A 17,675-nucleotide genomic window follows, 5' to 3' on the forward strand; every position below is an offset into this window, starting at 1 on the left:
TGAATTATTATGATATGTCAGTCTATGTATAAACCAGGTACATTATGCAAGTAACTGTAGTGGGCTAGTTGGACAGAAATAACATCCGCATGGGATTACAGATACCCATTCCGCTAAAATGTTTCCATTTCTATTTAGTAGACCTCATGCATGGAATATTCATGTAATCTTACCACAACAGATTACTGGTACATCATGGAAGGCAGATGTTAGACAGTTGGGTTAAATGACAGACTGTCGTGTATTCCAGCAGAACATGTGTTGTTGTTCCCCTACCCCCAACACTGCAGTGTTCCCTTGTAAATGCTTTAACAGTAACACATCAATGGTATGTGAGCATTTCACTCAGTCTCAGGACAGTAATACAGAAATTGATTATACATTGTATGCCTTAGGTAATGGAGGAATAGCCAATGTAGTTATTTATGCAGATGATCGTGTGATGAATGACCCCCTGTCTGTCAAGCAGCTTCTGTGTTTTAAAGGACTAAGGCAATCACCTTGTGTGATGGCGTTCATGGTTCTTATCTAGAATTATCTACTTGTTTTAGATGCGAGGTATCGATAATTTGTGTTCTATAGACTGTCAGTCTGTTTGGTGTTGTACTAGTCTAACCACTGTCACATTTTAATTACATAAGACAACTTTAGAAAATCTTAGCCAATGTGACTGAATAGCAGCAGTGCAGAAACAGGGACAGATGTCATATTGTGTAATATACAAATTCCCAGACTGGAATACAGCTAGGTGTGAGCTGGAGTCAATTTATAACTATCCAAAACTCCCAGTGAGCATTCTCATCCACTTAGTTAAGCCGAGAGCAAATCTGTTGCTCCTCGCACAATGATTTTTGTAACATATATATATATATATATATATATATATATATATATATATATATATATATATATATATATATATATATATAGATGTATGCATGCACACATACATCTCTGTCTCTCTTATATGTTATATACATAAATATATATATATATGTCTGGATTGCCCGACATACACAGATTGTGGTGATTAAAGCTGCACTATGACACATATATAATGTTGGTCACAGGACCAAAAGTAAGGGCTCAACAGTAGATAATGCACTTATTTAAAGCCCCTTGTGCTTGCTGGATGTTACCACACATATACCAACAAGTGAACAAGTTGTGTAATGTATAATGTTGTGTACTCACGCATTGAGAGGGAAAATTTTTTGGCCACAGGCTTGCCCATCAAAATGCAAATAAACACATATTGCCAAAATGGATACTGTTGCCATATAGTTAGGATAAAAAACAGTTGTCTGACAGCTAGGCTACTAGATGCAGGTGACAGTAAGAAGCAATGTCACTCTGCAGGCCACACATGCCATTCAACACAGGCCTTGTGTATGTCTTCTACAAGTAGTTTGCCTGCAGTCATTTAGAAAGCAGGCTTAAGGTGTGGTGTGTGCATTAAGTACTGTGATGCGTAGTGTGTAAGGCTAGATAGGAAGGGTTTCTAATCTCACTATAGCCCACTTGCTGTGTTTGTGTGTGTATGTGCATTCCCCCAACAAAACAAGCGTGGATCACCTACTGACTTCCAAACTGCAATGAATATGTACTTTTTAGCCCTTGCAGTTGATGCAGCCCTCCATACTCCTGTCTTACACAAGGCCTGCATATGTCATCTACTATAAGACTACCAGCAGCCACCTTAATGTCAGACTTAAGGCATAGCATGTGCATTAAATACTCTGACCTGTAGTGTGTAAGACTAGATAAATAGGGGTTCTAATCTTACTCCAACCCACTTGATGTGTATGTGCATCCCCCTACAAAACAATTGAGATTCTCCCACTGACTTCTTAATTGCAATGGATAAGCATTTCCCATGCAGTTGATGCAGGCCTCCAAAATCCAACCTTACACAAAGCCTGCTGATGTAATCTACCATAAGACTACCAACAGCCATGTTAATGTCAGACTTAAGCTGTGGTGTGTGCATTAAGTACTGTGATCTGTAATGTATAAGACTAGATAGGTAGGGGTTTTAATCTCACTTCAACCTACTTGCTCTGTGTGTGCGTGCGTGTGTGTGTGTGTGTGTGTGTGTGTGTGTGTGTGTGTGTGTGTGTGTGTGTGTGTGTGCGTGTGTGTTTCCCTACAAAATGCATATGATTACCTCACTGATGTAGAAATAGGCAGGGGGTTTTCGCTTTTTTTGTTTAACAGGGGTGACACAGCCCTCAAATTTGTCCCTCCACAAGGCCTGCTTATTTCATCTAGCATAAGAGTACCTAAAGAGATATTAATGTCAGACTTGAGCTTACCATTCTTACTGTAGTCAATTTGGTGTGTATAGATATCAGTCAAAACATTTATTTTTCTACTATGGGATATGGGGATTATTGATTTTACTACTTTACTGTAATGTCTAGGGCCCTTATAATCCTAGCCAACGTATTGATATTACTTACACAATCAGCACCTATTGCCCCTGTCCAAGGGGGACACAGGCAGAACTGCTGTGGTGAACCTATTCTCACCCATCCAGTTGTACAGATTGCATCTGAAGAGGGCCAATGAGGTGTGCTTGTTTAACATTAAGTGGGAGTCAGTTGCAAAGGTTTGTTAAACCCTGGTAGACATATCTCTCCCTCCAGCATATTTTATTGATGTCACATACCGGGTTAAGGTCCTTACAGTGAGTAATCCGTATACCATTTGACTTATGGCTTTGCAGCATTTCCAGTAAAGCAGGTTCATAGATTGCACCGTATGTAAGGCAGAGTTCACCTTTGAGTAGTCAGTATGACACAGACTAAAGTTACAGTGATTTCAGATGATCTCCATAGGACAGATGCTGAAGACTTGAATTTTCCTTGTAAGGAACCTTTGTGGTCTCTGCAATTGCCACTGATGCTCAGAAACAGAAACATACATAACAAAATGGCCATTGCACTCATATATTGTCCTTATGAGAGAAGAGTACATGGAGGTTATAACTACTTGATAGTTGGGTGACAGTGCCCTCACTTATGACATGAGAAAGATATAATACCCTTCTTACCACTGTGGAGACATGATGATCTAAGGTAAGGTGTGCCCAGGTCTCTCACCCCTGAATATGTACTTAAGGTGTTGCTATTGATGTGCTCTGTAGCAGGGACATTGCTGATATCAAAAGTCATGATACTACATATATTTACATGGAGTTTAATGCTATGATTGTGTCAACAATCATTTGGCCATGTATGATCCTCTTGTAGTATGTTAACATAATCTGGAGAGTCTATGACTGCTCCCAGTTTGCAGGCATCAGCAAACCGTGTCAGCCACAGATATTCACTTTGTGTTTGTACATTGGATAAATGGATTCCAAACCTAAGATGACCCAGGACTGAACCCTGTGAAACACCATTGGTTACAGCTCTGCTGCTGGAGGTGGATACCCCTGTTGTGAATATATAAATGCTATCAATGAGCCAGTTAGTGACCTCACTAATGATATTACTGTTGATGGATAGCTGGGTAGGTTTGTCAATGATGCCTGAGTAGGGGATAGTGTCAAACAACTTGGCTAAGTCCAGTTGGTTGTATGCAGAGATGTCCTCTCATCCAGGTCATTGGTGACTGCCTCATAGATGACCACCAGGTTTAAGGTCAAGTGTTTTTAGATTGCTTATATCTTTGTTGATATGGTTCATGATGAGATGTCCCATGGCCTTACAGATATAGCTAGTTAGGCTAATAGGTCGATAGTTCCCATGGTCTGTGGATTCGCCACCTCTGTGCAAGGAATAACAGTGGTCAATTTCCAGTCAGCTGGGATGCAGCCGGTGGTTACACTATGACTGCAAAGAGTTTCCAATGGTGTTGGTAATCCATGTTGGATACTATGTAGGATGCAGCCTGGGATGTTAGCAGGGGCAATAGATGCTGTGTTTGTCACCTTAGAGAGGCCATTTAGTACCTACTCTTAAGAGATACAAGGTAGGGGACAGGTTGTAAGGGTGTCGTGATGTACGTGTGGTGGGGACAGGGGAGTGCAGTTGTCACAAAACCTGTTGGCCAACTGGTTAGGTATGTCTACAGGCTCATTATATATAGTATCATTATGTAAGAGTTTGGCAACAATGTGGGCCTTTCCTTTTATATTACACATGTAAATTCACAATGCCTTGTGGTTGTCCTTTGTGGAGGAAGCTAATTTTGTCCTATACTTTGTTTTGCAGAACTTCACAACACCACTTATTTGCTTGTTTAAGCTGAGGAGGGAGTGCCACTATTTTAGGGGGGGGGGTCCCTCCCTCTTAATGTGAGACACCAATGTCTACCTCTTATTGTAAAGCTGCTAATGGCAGTTATCCACCAGGCAGGTTTATTGTGCCATGAGGAGCTTATTTTCCCATGTCAGGTACAGGCGAGTGAATGCAGTTGTACATATGCTTGTATAAGCACTGGTGTAGACCTCAGCATAGCTGCTTGTTCCATCTGAGGGGGTGGTGCAGTCAAGCTATTTATACCATCCCATAGTAGGTTATAATCTGCTTTGGTTAACTTTATTACTATATATGCTGCAGGAGAGGTGTCAGGTGTGATACTTACTTTGACTGAGAAACATTTATTTTCAGATATCATCAGGGAGGACCTCACAGTGGAGGATCTACAGTGGTAAGCCATATTGGTAAGCACCTGATCCAGTATGTTGTCTCCCCTTGTGTGGCTGTCAACCTACTTTCAGGGCATTGTAGTTAAGGAAGTCAATTAACCTCTGGGCAAGTAAGATAGAGCATGAGTAATGTACCCATTTGGTGAGTAATTAAAGTCAATGAAAACCATCTTGTTTTAATGTATCTTGGTCGACTCAAATAGATGCATTTAAGCACAGTGAGTGCTCTGATTCATGGAGTTGCTCCTGTAGCTGGCAATGGCTTGATTAGGTGCCTTACAAGCAGTCAATAGCACCTGTAGTTCCTCTAGGGAATCATACTGTCTAAGCAATATGAATGTGTATCTATCCTTAATGAATATGAATACACCACCTCCATTACTTTGCAAGCTTTAAGTTTGAGGTCTGAATGTGTGGAAAGAGGTGTAGCCTGGCATGGTTATGGTGCTGTCCACAGCCATTAATCAGATATCTGTGACTACACAAATGTCTGCATCTTATAAGGTGGGGACAGCTTCCAATGAGTGGAGTTTAGTTGTGACATTCCTAGCATTTAGCAGCATAACTTTGATGTTGTTTATAGATGGTGTTTCCTCATTGGAAATTTTTTTCTTGTGACACCATCTAAAAGACACACTATGGGGGTGGCAACAGCCTTGGCCAGTAGCTAAAAATCTCAGGGATGACAGATGAGGACCATCTCTGGCAAAGCATTGAGGTCTATTGAGCAGGTAATCCCAGGCTGACAGATAGTGGATCCCCTTACATTGACACCACACACTACGGCAATTATTGATGTCAGTCATTTTACATTTGTATGGAGCCATCATCCTAGGTGATGGTAAAATGCAGCTCAAGGTCAAGGGCATACCTGCCTGAGACTCATAGTCTGAAAGCTCAGTCATGTCTCTGCATACAGTCCAGAGAGGTATGTTTCATGTTGTACACATCAACAGGAACTATGATGTACTCATAACAATGCAATGCAAAAAAGAACTCGCACGACAGGCAGGTGCATGGCCAAAATAGAAAGCTCAAAGTCAAAAAGGCAGCCAGCATCCAGAATGAATGTTTCCAATATTCATTTATTCATTTATTCTGACCCAAACAGACTGGTTTTGGCACAAAGCCTACTTCAGTGATAGCATGACAGTCCATCAACTGACTTAATATAGCCATAAGATAATTGGCTAATAAGTAAATAGGTAAGGACAATTACACATTTAAAGATATCATACCAAAAAATAAAAATGAACATAAAAATCAAAATTTTTTATGTAGACATGCTGAAAGCAGAAAATTTATCATATCTTAATATCTTAATATTTACACTGTAAAAAACAAGGAAGTCTGATTGAACAACTTATATGTATATATCATCTTAATGATATACAATGGGGGAAAGCCCAACACACAGCAACAATGGCGTTTGTTGAGATTTTAACCTCTTTTTATGAAAGAATTATTGACACTAATGTTGCAGATATCAAAACACTATGTGAAAACATTAAACCCTTTGAGGGACAAACAGTATACAACACGTTTATCTAAGCCTCTCCAAAGAACTACTTTCTTTGGAGCAAGCATTAAAAAATAAGAAAATACACAAATTTTAAAGGGATGTGGCGGATTATTTGGAGGGGAAACCGTTTGGAACTAATAAATATGTGAGGTTCAGGGAGGGGGATTCGGGACAAACTAGATTTAGGAAAAAGAGACCAAGTTCTATACTGAAAAAGTCTAAGACAGATTTCAGCAGTACATCAGGGGAGGAATCCTCAACCACTGAACCTGAACATGTCCCCAGTGCACAAAAAAAAGGAAAAAGTATGGATCACCTTTTAGGGTTAAGCGACATGGGGGGGTAGAAAGCATAGGCACAGGTACAGTCAAGAATTTGGAAACACTACTGGACGTACTCATACAGAAATAAATGTTTACCAAAATGTACATAATACCTCCTCTGTGTCATTGACTGAAACAGAAATAAAGGTACTTGATAAAGGGTTATCTTTTGTACCCAGCTTTTTTGTTAATGAATATAATTTTGTGTTGTCATTTTGTCGCCTTCTTAACTTGAAATTATTTTTTGGGGATCAAGATAACACTCAAAGATCTACTGATTTTCATTTTCTAAAATCTACTTTCCAGCCACCTATGGACAAACATGCAACTATTTTTCAAGATAAAGTCATCAGGGACCTCCACTTCAAACAAGAGGAATCATTCATACTGGGTAACAATCTATCTGAGTCAGAATTCTGTGCAGTAAAAGATTTGAGGGATAATCCCAATATTGTCATTACCACAGCAGATAAGGGGGGCACTCTGGTGGTGATGGATATGGATCAATATGTTTCTGAGGCACAAACACAGTTACTGAATAGTAAACATTATATGCCTATGCCCTCAGACCCTACCAATAGGTTTAAACAGGAGATAGATGAATTTTTGGACTTAGCTGTTGAAGAGGGAATTATTGATAAAAATACTCAGAAACAACTTACAGTGACAGATGCACATAGACAAATTTTTTACTTATTGCCCAAAATTCATAAAAACCTAACAAAACTACCTGGTAGACCTATTGTTTCAGGCATGGGTTCATTAACAGAACCACTTTTGGAATTTTTAACTCTACATCTACAACATATTTTGAGTTTAGTTAGATCGAGGTTGAAAGACACGACTGAATTCCTACAAATTGTGGCAGATTCCCAACTTGAGCCTGGCTGGTGGATGCGCACCCTTCATGTTAATTCTTTATATACTAACATTCTGCATTGGGCCGGGTTACTGGCCATTGAATATTGGTTGGCCAAGGGTAATCTTTATCCACTGGGTTTCAATACTTTGATACTATGTATGGTGGAACAGGTACTAACCAAGAATGTTTTTTATTTTCATCAGGATTGTTACTGGCAAGTCCAAGGTACAGCAATGGGGGCATCATTTGCACCAATATATGCTGACCTATTTATGGGATTCCTAGAGGAACAGTTAATCTATGATAGGGCCCACAATATCTATATAGAGGAATTGGACATCTGGCATAGGTACCTTGATGACTGCTGGCTCGTTTGGAGGTCTGATCTGGAATATCTATTGGAGTTTGTTCAATACCTAAATGACAACAAGTGGGGTATTGAATTTACTCTCAATATGCAATACAGTGAAATTCAATACTTGGATGTTTTTGTCACTAGATATAGTGATAATACACTTGATACAAACAGAAATGAGTTGCTTAGCTATAAAAAAAAAAAAAACAATACAGGGGTTGTCCCCATTAGATTTGTGACCACATTTGGTAGGAATACTAATGTTATTAAAATGTGATCAATAATAATTGGAATATCCTACTAGCTAACCCAGCTTTGGCTAATATTCTTGCCTCAGAGCGCCAGTTTTCATACAGAAGAGGTTGTACTTTGGGATCATATCGGAACTTACATAAAAAGGGAAGACAGATGAATACGTGTGGTACACAACTCACACGTTTTGGTGACCAACTAAGGGGTTCCTTTCCCTGTGGCCATTGTTCGTTTTGTGTATATATGAGGAAATCTAAAGAATTTTCTAGCAGGAATACAACAAAAGTTTTTGAGATTAAATGTTTTGGCAATTGTGGGACCAATTGGGTCATATATCTTGCCACCTGTTCCTGTTCTGTTATATTGGGCAGACTTCAAGACCATTGACAATCAGGATGTCAGAACATTTTAGTGACATTAGGAACAAACATCTATTTAGTGCTTTATACAAACATGTATTGTCTCATACCAGTGCAAAGTTTCAGTTTCAAATTATTTATGCCATCAGGGGTGACAATATTAATACATTTGGATGGCACGATATGCTCAACAGCAAAGAAAAGGCTTGGATTATTAGACTAGGGGGTTTATTTAACCCAGGTCTTAATGATCATTTATAAGATAATATATAAATATAAGTTGTTCAGTCAGGCTTGCTTGTTTTTACAGTGTAAATATTAAGATATTAAGATATGATAAATTTTCTGCTTTCAGCATGTTTACATAAAAAAATTTGATTTTTATGTTCATTTTTATTTTTTGGTATGATATCTTTAAATGTGTAATTGTCCTTACCTATTTACTTATTAGTCAATTATCTTATGGCTATATTAAGTCAGTTGGAGTGTCATGCTATCACTGAAGAAGGCTTTGTGCCAAAACCGGTCTGTTTGGGTCAGAATAAATGAATAAATGAATATTGGAAACATTCATTCTGGGTGCTGGCTGCCTTTTTGACTTTGTACTCATAACAATACCTGATGTAGACAGACTTGAGTGCATGTGTGATATGGTGTATCTTGGCACCTCACAGAAAGCTGACTGTAACCTTTCCCTTATTTATCCTGTTGAGAGGCACATTAATGTGTCCCATGATGTAATCACATATGAGTAATATGTTTGATTTTGTGTTTTGCCTTAGGTGTTTGACCAGTGAGATAGTGGTGTGTGAGCTATTATCTGTACTGTGTTCTGCAGAGGTATGATTATGTGTATTGAGCTTGTGTTCAGGTTTCTGAGGTGTCTGGTGTTCACTTATGTGTCTGTTATAGACCTCCACACATATAGGTATGTGTGATGTGGGTTTGGGTGGGGTAATTGGTGCTCCTTCTAGGCATTTGTTTCTCTGCAGTTAAGGCCACTGTCATTGGCCTCTGACTGACTAAATTTGCAGAAGATTGCAAATTCCGAGCTGTCATTGAATCCCATACTGACTCAACAGTTATCCAGGATGGGCTGACACAGACATTCAGTTGTCAGAGTCATGGAATAACAATAATGCCATGAAATGCATAATACTATCCCTTGGGAAGTCATCCACTCCTGGTAACTAACGTAGTGACTGTTCGCAACCTATGAACAAGGGCATGGCGTGTAAATCCAAGGCAGTCATTGTTCCACTATATTTGGCATTCATCACACCTTTCAGTGAGTACAATGCCATCTTTGGTATGTAACTAACCAAGAATATCTGACAAATGTCACATCCACAGAGGTTCCACAGTAAACCGATACACATGTCCAATGCAGACCACATCAAGCTCGTAACTGTGTATTCTGTCTCCAACATGCTTTGGAGGGGAGGTGTATGCCTACCATTCAGGGAGGTGTCAGGGTCAACTGTGTACCTCCTGCATATCCAAGAAAGGACTAGCACAAGAATTACCTTTCCTACACACCTACACCTTGACTTTGGTATAACCAGGACATGCTGGACAGACATGTATGTAGTCCAGACACTACACCCAATATGTAACAGGCTCCACAAGCATGTGAAACACAGTTCCATCCTAACACAAATCATGTGCAAGTTACATGACAGGATGGGTACACGACAATTATAACTGCTTTAGGAGAAATGTCTCTAGTGGACATACGGAAACTGTAGATGGTTCACCTAGCATGCCCTGGCTTGTCCATGTGTCAGCTCCCATAACTCTGCTTACACTTATCAAGGGTATCAGACCTTATCAGAGTTTAGGAATGCATGGCTAGGATGAAAGATACCCTTGTTTTTGTTAGCCTATTATGTACATAAGAACTCATGGAGCTATGCAACTATACTGTTTTACCTTTCTGATGACATTTTTCTTCTGTGCTGTTATTCCATCTTGTGTTCTGACATTGATAGGTTTATTGTAATGTGAACCCATAGGTGTGTCCTACACAGTCATGAAAGTGAAACATAAACAGTGCCATGACACACCTTTCATTGTGTGATTACACAGCCATTACAACATCCAACGTAAGGTAAACAACATAATGTGGTTTGCACATTACAAAAGGCAGTATTCAAACTGTGTGACTGACCAATACAAGTAGCATGTCAAAGGCAACAATGGATGAAACAAATACGTATTAACTTAGATAGTTACCCTGTGCATCAGACATGTAGTTTCATTTCCCTGCATCGATGAGAATGATGACATGGATGTGGCACAGGTATCATCACTTGCACAGGGTGTTGTATGGAGGTGCAAGAGGCCTAGGCTGACCCAATAGGTTGGCAAGCGCGTGTGTGAGGCAGAAAAAGGAGTAGGCAAGACGGACCATGTAAATGTGGTGCATGTGTCTGTAGGTGACCTGAGTGTGACAGTGGTGTGTGAGTGTCTGTGTGAACACAGCCAAGCTTGGTGCTAGCCCTATGTGAATGTATGTTGGACAGCTTTGAGCCATGCATGGTAGACCTGAGAGTTCATCATCGCCACCCTTGAACATAAGAACTGGCTCTGCCAGGAGTTGCATTGGCACCTCCATGCCCAAAGTCAGATGCTGAGGGTGACTGCTGTCTGCTGGGCCCATGTCCTCCACAGGACCACCCTGGACCACGAGCCCATGGCCTGCCATATCTTGGTGTGGACAGCACACTCCCACTGGAGCACTGGATGTACTGCCACTATGGGAGCATGATTGTACATGGACTCTCAGCAGATGTAGTTGCTGGCCTACTGCCATGAGACCGATGCTCAACTCCAGCCAGATGTTCCATCACAGACAATGTGCATTCCATGGCAGATAGTGTGCCATCTGTCTCAGACCAACGTTTTTCAACTTCATTAATCAACCGATCTAGGGTATCAGCAATGCAGTGGAGGCAGTCATGGATGTCAGACTGTGCTGCATCCATAACCCTAAGCATTTGTTTGGGAATCTTTTCGGAGCATACCTGTGCCTCCATGATGGCCCTAAACATATGCTGAGTGACAGGTAATGAGACACTTGTAGCAGGTGGTGGAGGGACAGCAGGCCTCCTACGAGCACACCTATCAATAAGTCTGTGTGGAACCTTGCAAATTGTTTGGCTATGGCCAGTGTCGACACTAGCTGCAGCCACAGTAGCCACACTTCCCTGTTCCATGTCGCCACCCTCTGACTGTCTAGTATCTGTGGCCACAGGGGACTGTCTATGTGTAGGCATACCGGCTGTGTACACTGATAATGAGGGCAGGCAAAGGATGTAAACTTCTGTGACAGATTCAGCCCCTGCAACCCCCAGCTGTGCCTCATTTTGACCACCATCATCATCAGAGTGTGAAGAGACACTGACTTCAGGTTGTGAAGGGGACAAGGACCAACTTCCCAGGTCATCTGTGATATAAAGGGGAAAGCATCACATTAATACCTACACTACTATGATCTGCAGTCCTATGTTTCAATATATGGTACGCTGTATACACCACTGTCACTATTACAGACTTGTACAACCCACAATCTGAGATAGTAGGGCATGAGGTCATCAATTTCTAACCCAAACTGGTAAGTTTTCAAAATAACAGCTCTTTAAACTGGACTCTCATGAGCAATACATAAATTATGTATACTGCTGACATTTTGCAGAACTCTGCACAGTTTATAGATATGGCCATTTGAAAAGTCCTGTCAATACCGTAAAATCAATCATTGTGGTCACACCTACAAGGCTTAGGTATGACTCTAAAGTGTGTACAGTCAGAATATATCTGTACATTTTTCATTCAGGCACACAGTACATAAATCCAGCCAGCAGGCATGGGATGACACTTTAGTTAATACCTTGAAGTAAATCTACATACATCTATGACAAAAATATTTTGTGCTTACCAGTAGCAAGGGCATGGCCTCTTCCTAGTCTTATTACTGACGGTCCTGAAAAAATACTTGAGGGAGAGGTAATGTAAACAGCACCACATGTTACAGTATAACACTGGTACTATGCCCAAATATCCCCCATTTACAGTAGTCGCTGTGTTAACAGGTATGTGGGTCACAATCTCTGCATGAAATTAAAGCTGCAGGTAACCTAGTTCCCTCCACCCCATAAAATACCTGACACCCACGTAAAACTATGTACTCTTTGACACTCTAGATGCTACAGTATTCCGATGCTGATTCAACTAAACATACCTGGATGCTCCTCTTGGCTGGAAATGGTAGCACCCACATCCATGACATATGGAATGATGGAAGCCTGGGAGCTGTCCTGTGTTGCCCATCTACATGCCGAGTGGATCTTGTCTGTGGCACAGTGTTGCACCTGCTCATTTGTGTGATTCTGATGGCCCACACCATTTATATTATGGACCAGTTCATCCCACAAGGCTTGCCGCTCTTGCTTATTTGCCCTCCCAGAAGAACGAAGACGCATTATGTCGAATGCGTCTTGGTCGAACTGTAAATGTCGAAAACACAAAATGAACAAAGCAGCTTTTAAGCAAATTCTTTCCCTGGGAAAGAAGTCATTTGGATGCTTCCATCACTTTGCCGTTTTCGGCACTGTAGTGCAATCTTGGAATTGGTATATTTAAGTAGGGGGGTGTGGGGGGCAAAGCCCTTCACTTAAAATAGTGGTTAGTGTGTGTTTTTTTATTTTTTATTTTTGGGAACAGCAAATTTTTTCCTTGGGAAAACATTCACTGTTCTGGCTGTTCGCTCTTTTATTTTTTTTCATTATTTTGTGGTCGATATAACAGAGTTCGAGCTTTTGATCATTTGCTGTTATAACATAGACCCTCTGGACAGCAGGACTTGGTTGTGTTGTCTTAATGCTGCCATTATAAGGTCATTTTTCCACTTCAGTGAAAGGTGGGTGATATTGGGCATTCATATTATCACCCGAAATACAAAACAATGAGAATGCATGTCAGGATCACATACATGGGTGTACAGTATCTCATATGCAATAGTGACAATCATACAAAGAATGTGGAAGCAATTAGGATAGTGGCAATAGTGACCTACACCTGGTTGTACAATGACAGATACTCATATGATCAGACATCCAACATAGGAGTTCACTTGTAGTGTGGCTCATAGCAGGAAAGCCCCCCTCCCCCGCAACATATGCATAAGGTACAATGTCAAAAAAATAGCTGTGTAGTATTACATCTGCCAAAAAGGCAGCATCCAGGAGACTTGTATCCCTAGTTAACAGACAGCATTAAACCCTTGCTGTAGCCTACATCCTCTGTTGGTGTTACACAGCTGCCAGATCAATGGCATATCACCTGTACAGTTCTAAGAAAGGCTTATTGATGTAATTCCCATTCCCCCTAATTATATTAAAACATATGCATCATGTTGAAAACAAAATAGTTACATACCTGATGGTGTACAATACTCCTCTTTTGAAAGATACAGATATTTTCTTGTTGTGACAATGTGTTCACCATAGAAAGTAACTCTCATACACAATGGTTTCCTTAGCTAGGAGTTTGCCTTTTTGAAATGGTTCTCATTAGCAGGTGATTGCCTCTGAACCAATCTGTGGTTCAGGAATGCTAATTGAAGCATGCACAGGTGATTTGCAGTGTAATCAGGCAATCCCATGCAACTATTGGAGGAGATATAAGACCTCAATGTAGAATCCATCCCCTTTCTCATATGATGGGGAGGAAATGCTGGCTAGAAATACTACGTCAACACGGAGAGGTGTGTGCTAAAGGCTGCAGCTGCTGCTGCTGCAGGCAATAACCATCATGAGAGAGGCTGCAGAATGTGGAGGACAACATCACTTAAGAATAACAGTGTGACCAGTGGCAAGTGTACAGCCAGAGCCTGATTGGTTGAACCCATCCCACAGGATAGTGAGGTATGTGTTTAAGGTAAGTATATTAGACAAAGGTATCATTAACAGAGTAAAAGGCAACATGTCGGTTGTGTCCTTGAACTACTTAGGGGATAAATTTACCATTATGTCAACCAATTGGACAACTGCCAAGTCATGTGTTATGTTATGGTAGTCGTCTGGAACTTGTATGCTGGCAGTCCTTGTTGCTAGCGTGACCTCCATATGTTTATGTTAGTTGTGCGGCTGTGCTTATCTGTAACATCAGTAGCAAATCATTGTGTGCTGCAGTCTGATATAACTGGGCCTCCTTTGTATTACATAAATTAAAATCCTCTGTGAATGCATACTAATGCATGACCTGATACTCTATACACGTTCTAGTATTGCTATAGGGATATGTCAACTGTATTCTTATCTGCAGGCCTTTGACTTCCATCATTGAACAGCAGACATTCCATGGAAATGCATTGGGTGGATAAATAGTGGATGACTCAAGTCATTCATTCCAAAATTCACAGTGGTGATTTCATAGGTTCATAGGTTCATAGGTAGGTACTAGGCTACTGGCCCTAGGGCCTATAAAAGGCTAGCCAAAAATATACCCTGGCTTTCGCCACCCAAGAAAATTATTTTCCTGTGCCCCTGTTGAGCAGAGCCACAGAAGTGATCCCTGGGGTGAATTTCCTATTTCCCATCCAATCATCAAGATTTTTCTTGAAGAGTGCTAATGAGGAGCTCTGTTTGACATAGATAGGTAGTCTGTTCCAGAGTATGGGAAGTCTCTGGGACAGGAATCTATCCCTCCAGCATGTTCTGTTTATTGTGGTGACAAGGTTTAGGTCCCTAGAGCATGTAGCTCGGAGGGATTGGGATTTCTTTAAGTGGAGCATGTCCAACAGCTCTGGGTTTGATATAGCTTTGTATGTTAGGCAGAGATCTGAGTAGGTGATATGCGACGGAGTAAAGCTGGAGTTTTTTTGAGACAGTCTGTGTAGGGCATCTGTTTGAGGCCAGTAATCATTTTTGTGAGGTATTTCTGTGACCTTTCCAGTTGTTGTAGATGTCTTGTGAGGTACATACCAAAAGGGGCGTTGTACTCTATAATGGGTCTAATGAGTGATAAGTAGAGGGGAACAATGACCTCTTTTTTTCTGGATGAGAAACCTTTTGTGATGAGGTGAGCCATGTAGAAGGATTTCCTGACCACTGTGGCGATGTGATTATCAAAGGGGAGACTACTGTCCACCTGTGTCCCAAGGTCTCTTATCACATTTTCAGCATTAAGTAGACTACCAGCTATGTGGTAGTTCATGGCTACAGAGTTTTTACCAAAGGGGATGACAATACACTTTTTGGCATTGAGCTTTAGGCCATGGCTTTGACACCAGGCATCTGTCTCAGTGAGGCCCTTTTGTAGTATGTCCACATCGTTAGGAGTTTTGATTATGGCTCCTAGTTTGCAGTCATCTGCAAACTTTGTTAGCCAAAGACCTTCTGTGTTAGCCTGTACTTCAGAGAAGTAGATACCAAAAAGGAGAGGACCCTGGACTGAACCCTTTGGTACTCCACTTGTCAGTGGTCTGAAGTTGGATTTGGAGTCTGCTACTTTCACAGTGTGGGTTCTGTCCCTGAGCCAGTTGACAACCCATCTTGTGACATAGGGATTTATACCTAGTTTAGTGAGCTTATCTATAATTCCAGAGTGGGGGATGGTGTCAAAAGCCTTGGCGAGATCTAGATTAGCTGTGTGAACCACCTTACCCTCATCTATGGCTTTGGTGACTGCTTCATAGAAGTCAATCAGATTTAGGAGACATGATCTACCTTTTACAAATCCGAACTGGGTAGGGTCCAGAGTTTGGAGATTCCCAATGTCTTTGTTTATGAGTTCCATGATGATACGTTCCATGGCCTTGCAGACCAGGCTCATCAGGCTAAGGGGCGTTAGTTCCCGGGGTCCATTGTGGCTCCCCCATTGTGGAGTGGGATAACCGTCACAGTGTGCCATTCAGTGGGTACAAAGCTTGAGGTGAGGCTATGATTGAACATGGTACTTAGGTAGGGTGCTAGTTCGTGTAGAACGCAGCCTGGGATATTGTCAGGTCCCATGGATGCTGTGTTCTTGGCTTTGAAGAGTGTTTTTTACCTGTGCAGCCATGATTACAGGAACATTGCATTCTTCCTGTATAGAGATAGGCCCTCTAGGGGGTGAGATGGGGGGCAAAGTTAGCACTGAACCTATCTGCCAGGATGTTGGCAATATCAGTTGGTTCTGTATATTTAGTGCCATTGTGTTGTAACTCAGAGCAGATCTGAGTGTTGCCACGGAGATTCTTGACATAGCTATAGAATGCTTTGTGGTTGTCTTTAGAGTCAGTGGCAATTTTGTTTTCGTAACTAGCTTTAAAGGATTTTATGAGGGATCTCAGCTTCTTACTGAGGTTGACCAGGGAGTTCCTCCAGTCATGGGATTTTACTCTTTTTTGCAACAGTTTCTTTCTTCTGTTGTAGAATTTGTTTATGGCAGAGGACCACCAGATTGGCTTCCTTTTTTTGGAGGATAGCATCTTGGTTCTATTAGGGATAGCATGATCCATGCACTTGTGTAAGTGCTTATAAAGTGCATTTGTGTAGGATTCAGCAGTCGTACCTCTATTGTCCGTCTGCATGGGTGTCATGAAGTTTGCCACTTCTGTCTTAAGAAGTGTGAAGTTGGCTTTGGAGTAGTTTTTACGGTGGTTTCCCTAATTGGGGGTGGGGGCAGGATGTGGATGTCTAGGGTGATTAGCATGTGGTCGGTCTGACCAACGAGGAATTGACCTCTGGTGTGGGACACCGGTTGTCCATGTTGGTAATGACCAGGTCTAGGATATTGCTGCCCCTGGTGGGGGTGTGAATAAGTTGATCGAAGGTGTTGGAATTTATGAATTCCAGAAAACGTTGAGCAAAAGAGTTGGTACATGAGTAGTTTTCCCAGTTAATGGTAAGGTAGTTGAAATCGACCATTATTAGGGTGTTAGGTTGTACCCTAATACTTTCCAGTGTATCAGGAAATGAGGAGTGGGAATCCTGGGGCATGGTAGGGCTCTGTAGCAAGCTACAATTTGGATTGCGGTATTGCCCAGAGTTAGTTGCACTTGGGTAATCTCGGATGCAGTATGCTGTGCAACTATCTTAGAGGTGTGGATATCCTTAATGAATATGGACACGCCTCCACCTTTAGTGCTTCATTCCGGGTTAGGTGGCCGAAAGGTGTGGTATGAATGATAGCCTGGTAATGCAGGGGTGCTCTCTGGAGCTTTGAACCAGGTCTCTGTCACTGCACAGATGATGTTCTCCATTTTAAGGAGTGCCTTGAGGGAGTGCATTTTGAAATTTAGACTTCTAGCATTGAGTAGCATTACCCTCAGATTTTGCTTGCTTGTACCTGTTACAGTGG

This window comes from Protopterus annectens, chromosome 6.part0 (assembly GCF_019279795.1).
Source record: "Protopterus annectens isolate FY-2018-M chromosome 6.part0, PAN1.0, whole genome shotgun sequence".
NCBI lineage: Eukaryota > Metazoa > Chordata > Ceratodontiformes > Protopteridae > Protopterus > Protopterus annectens.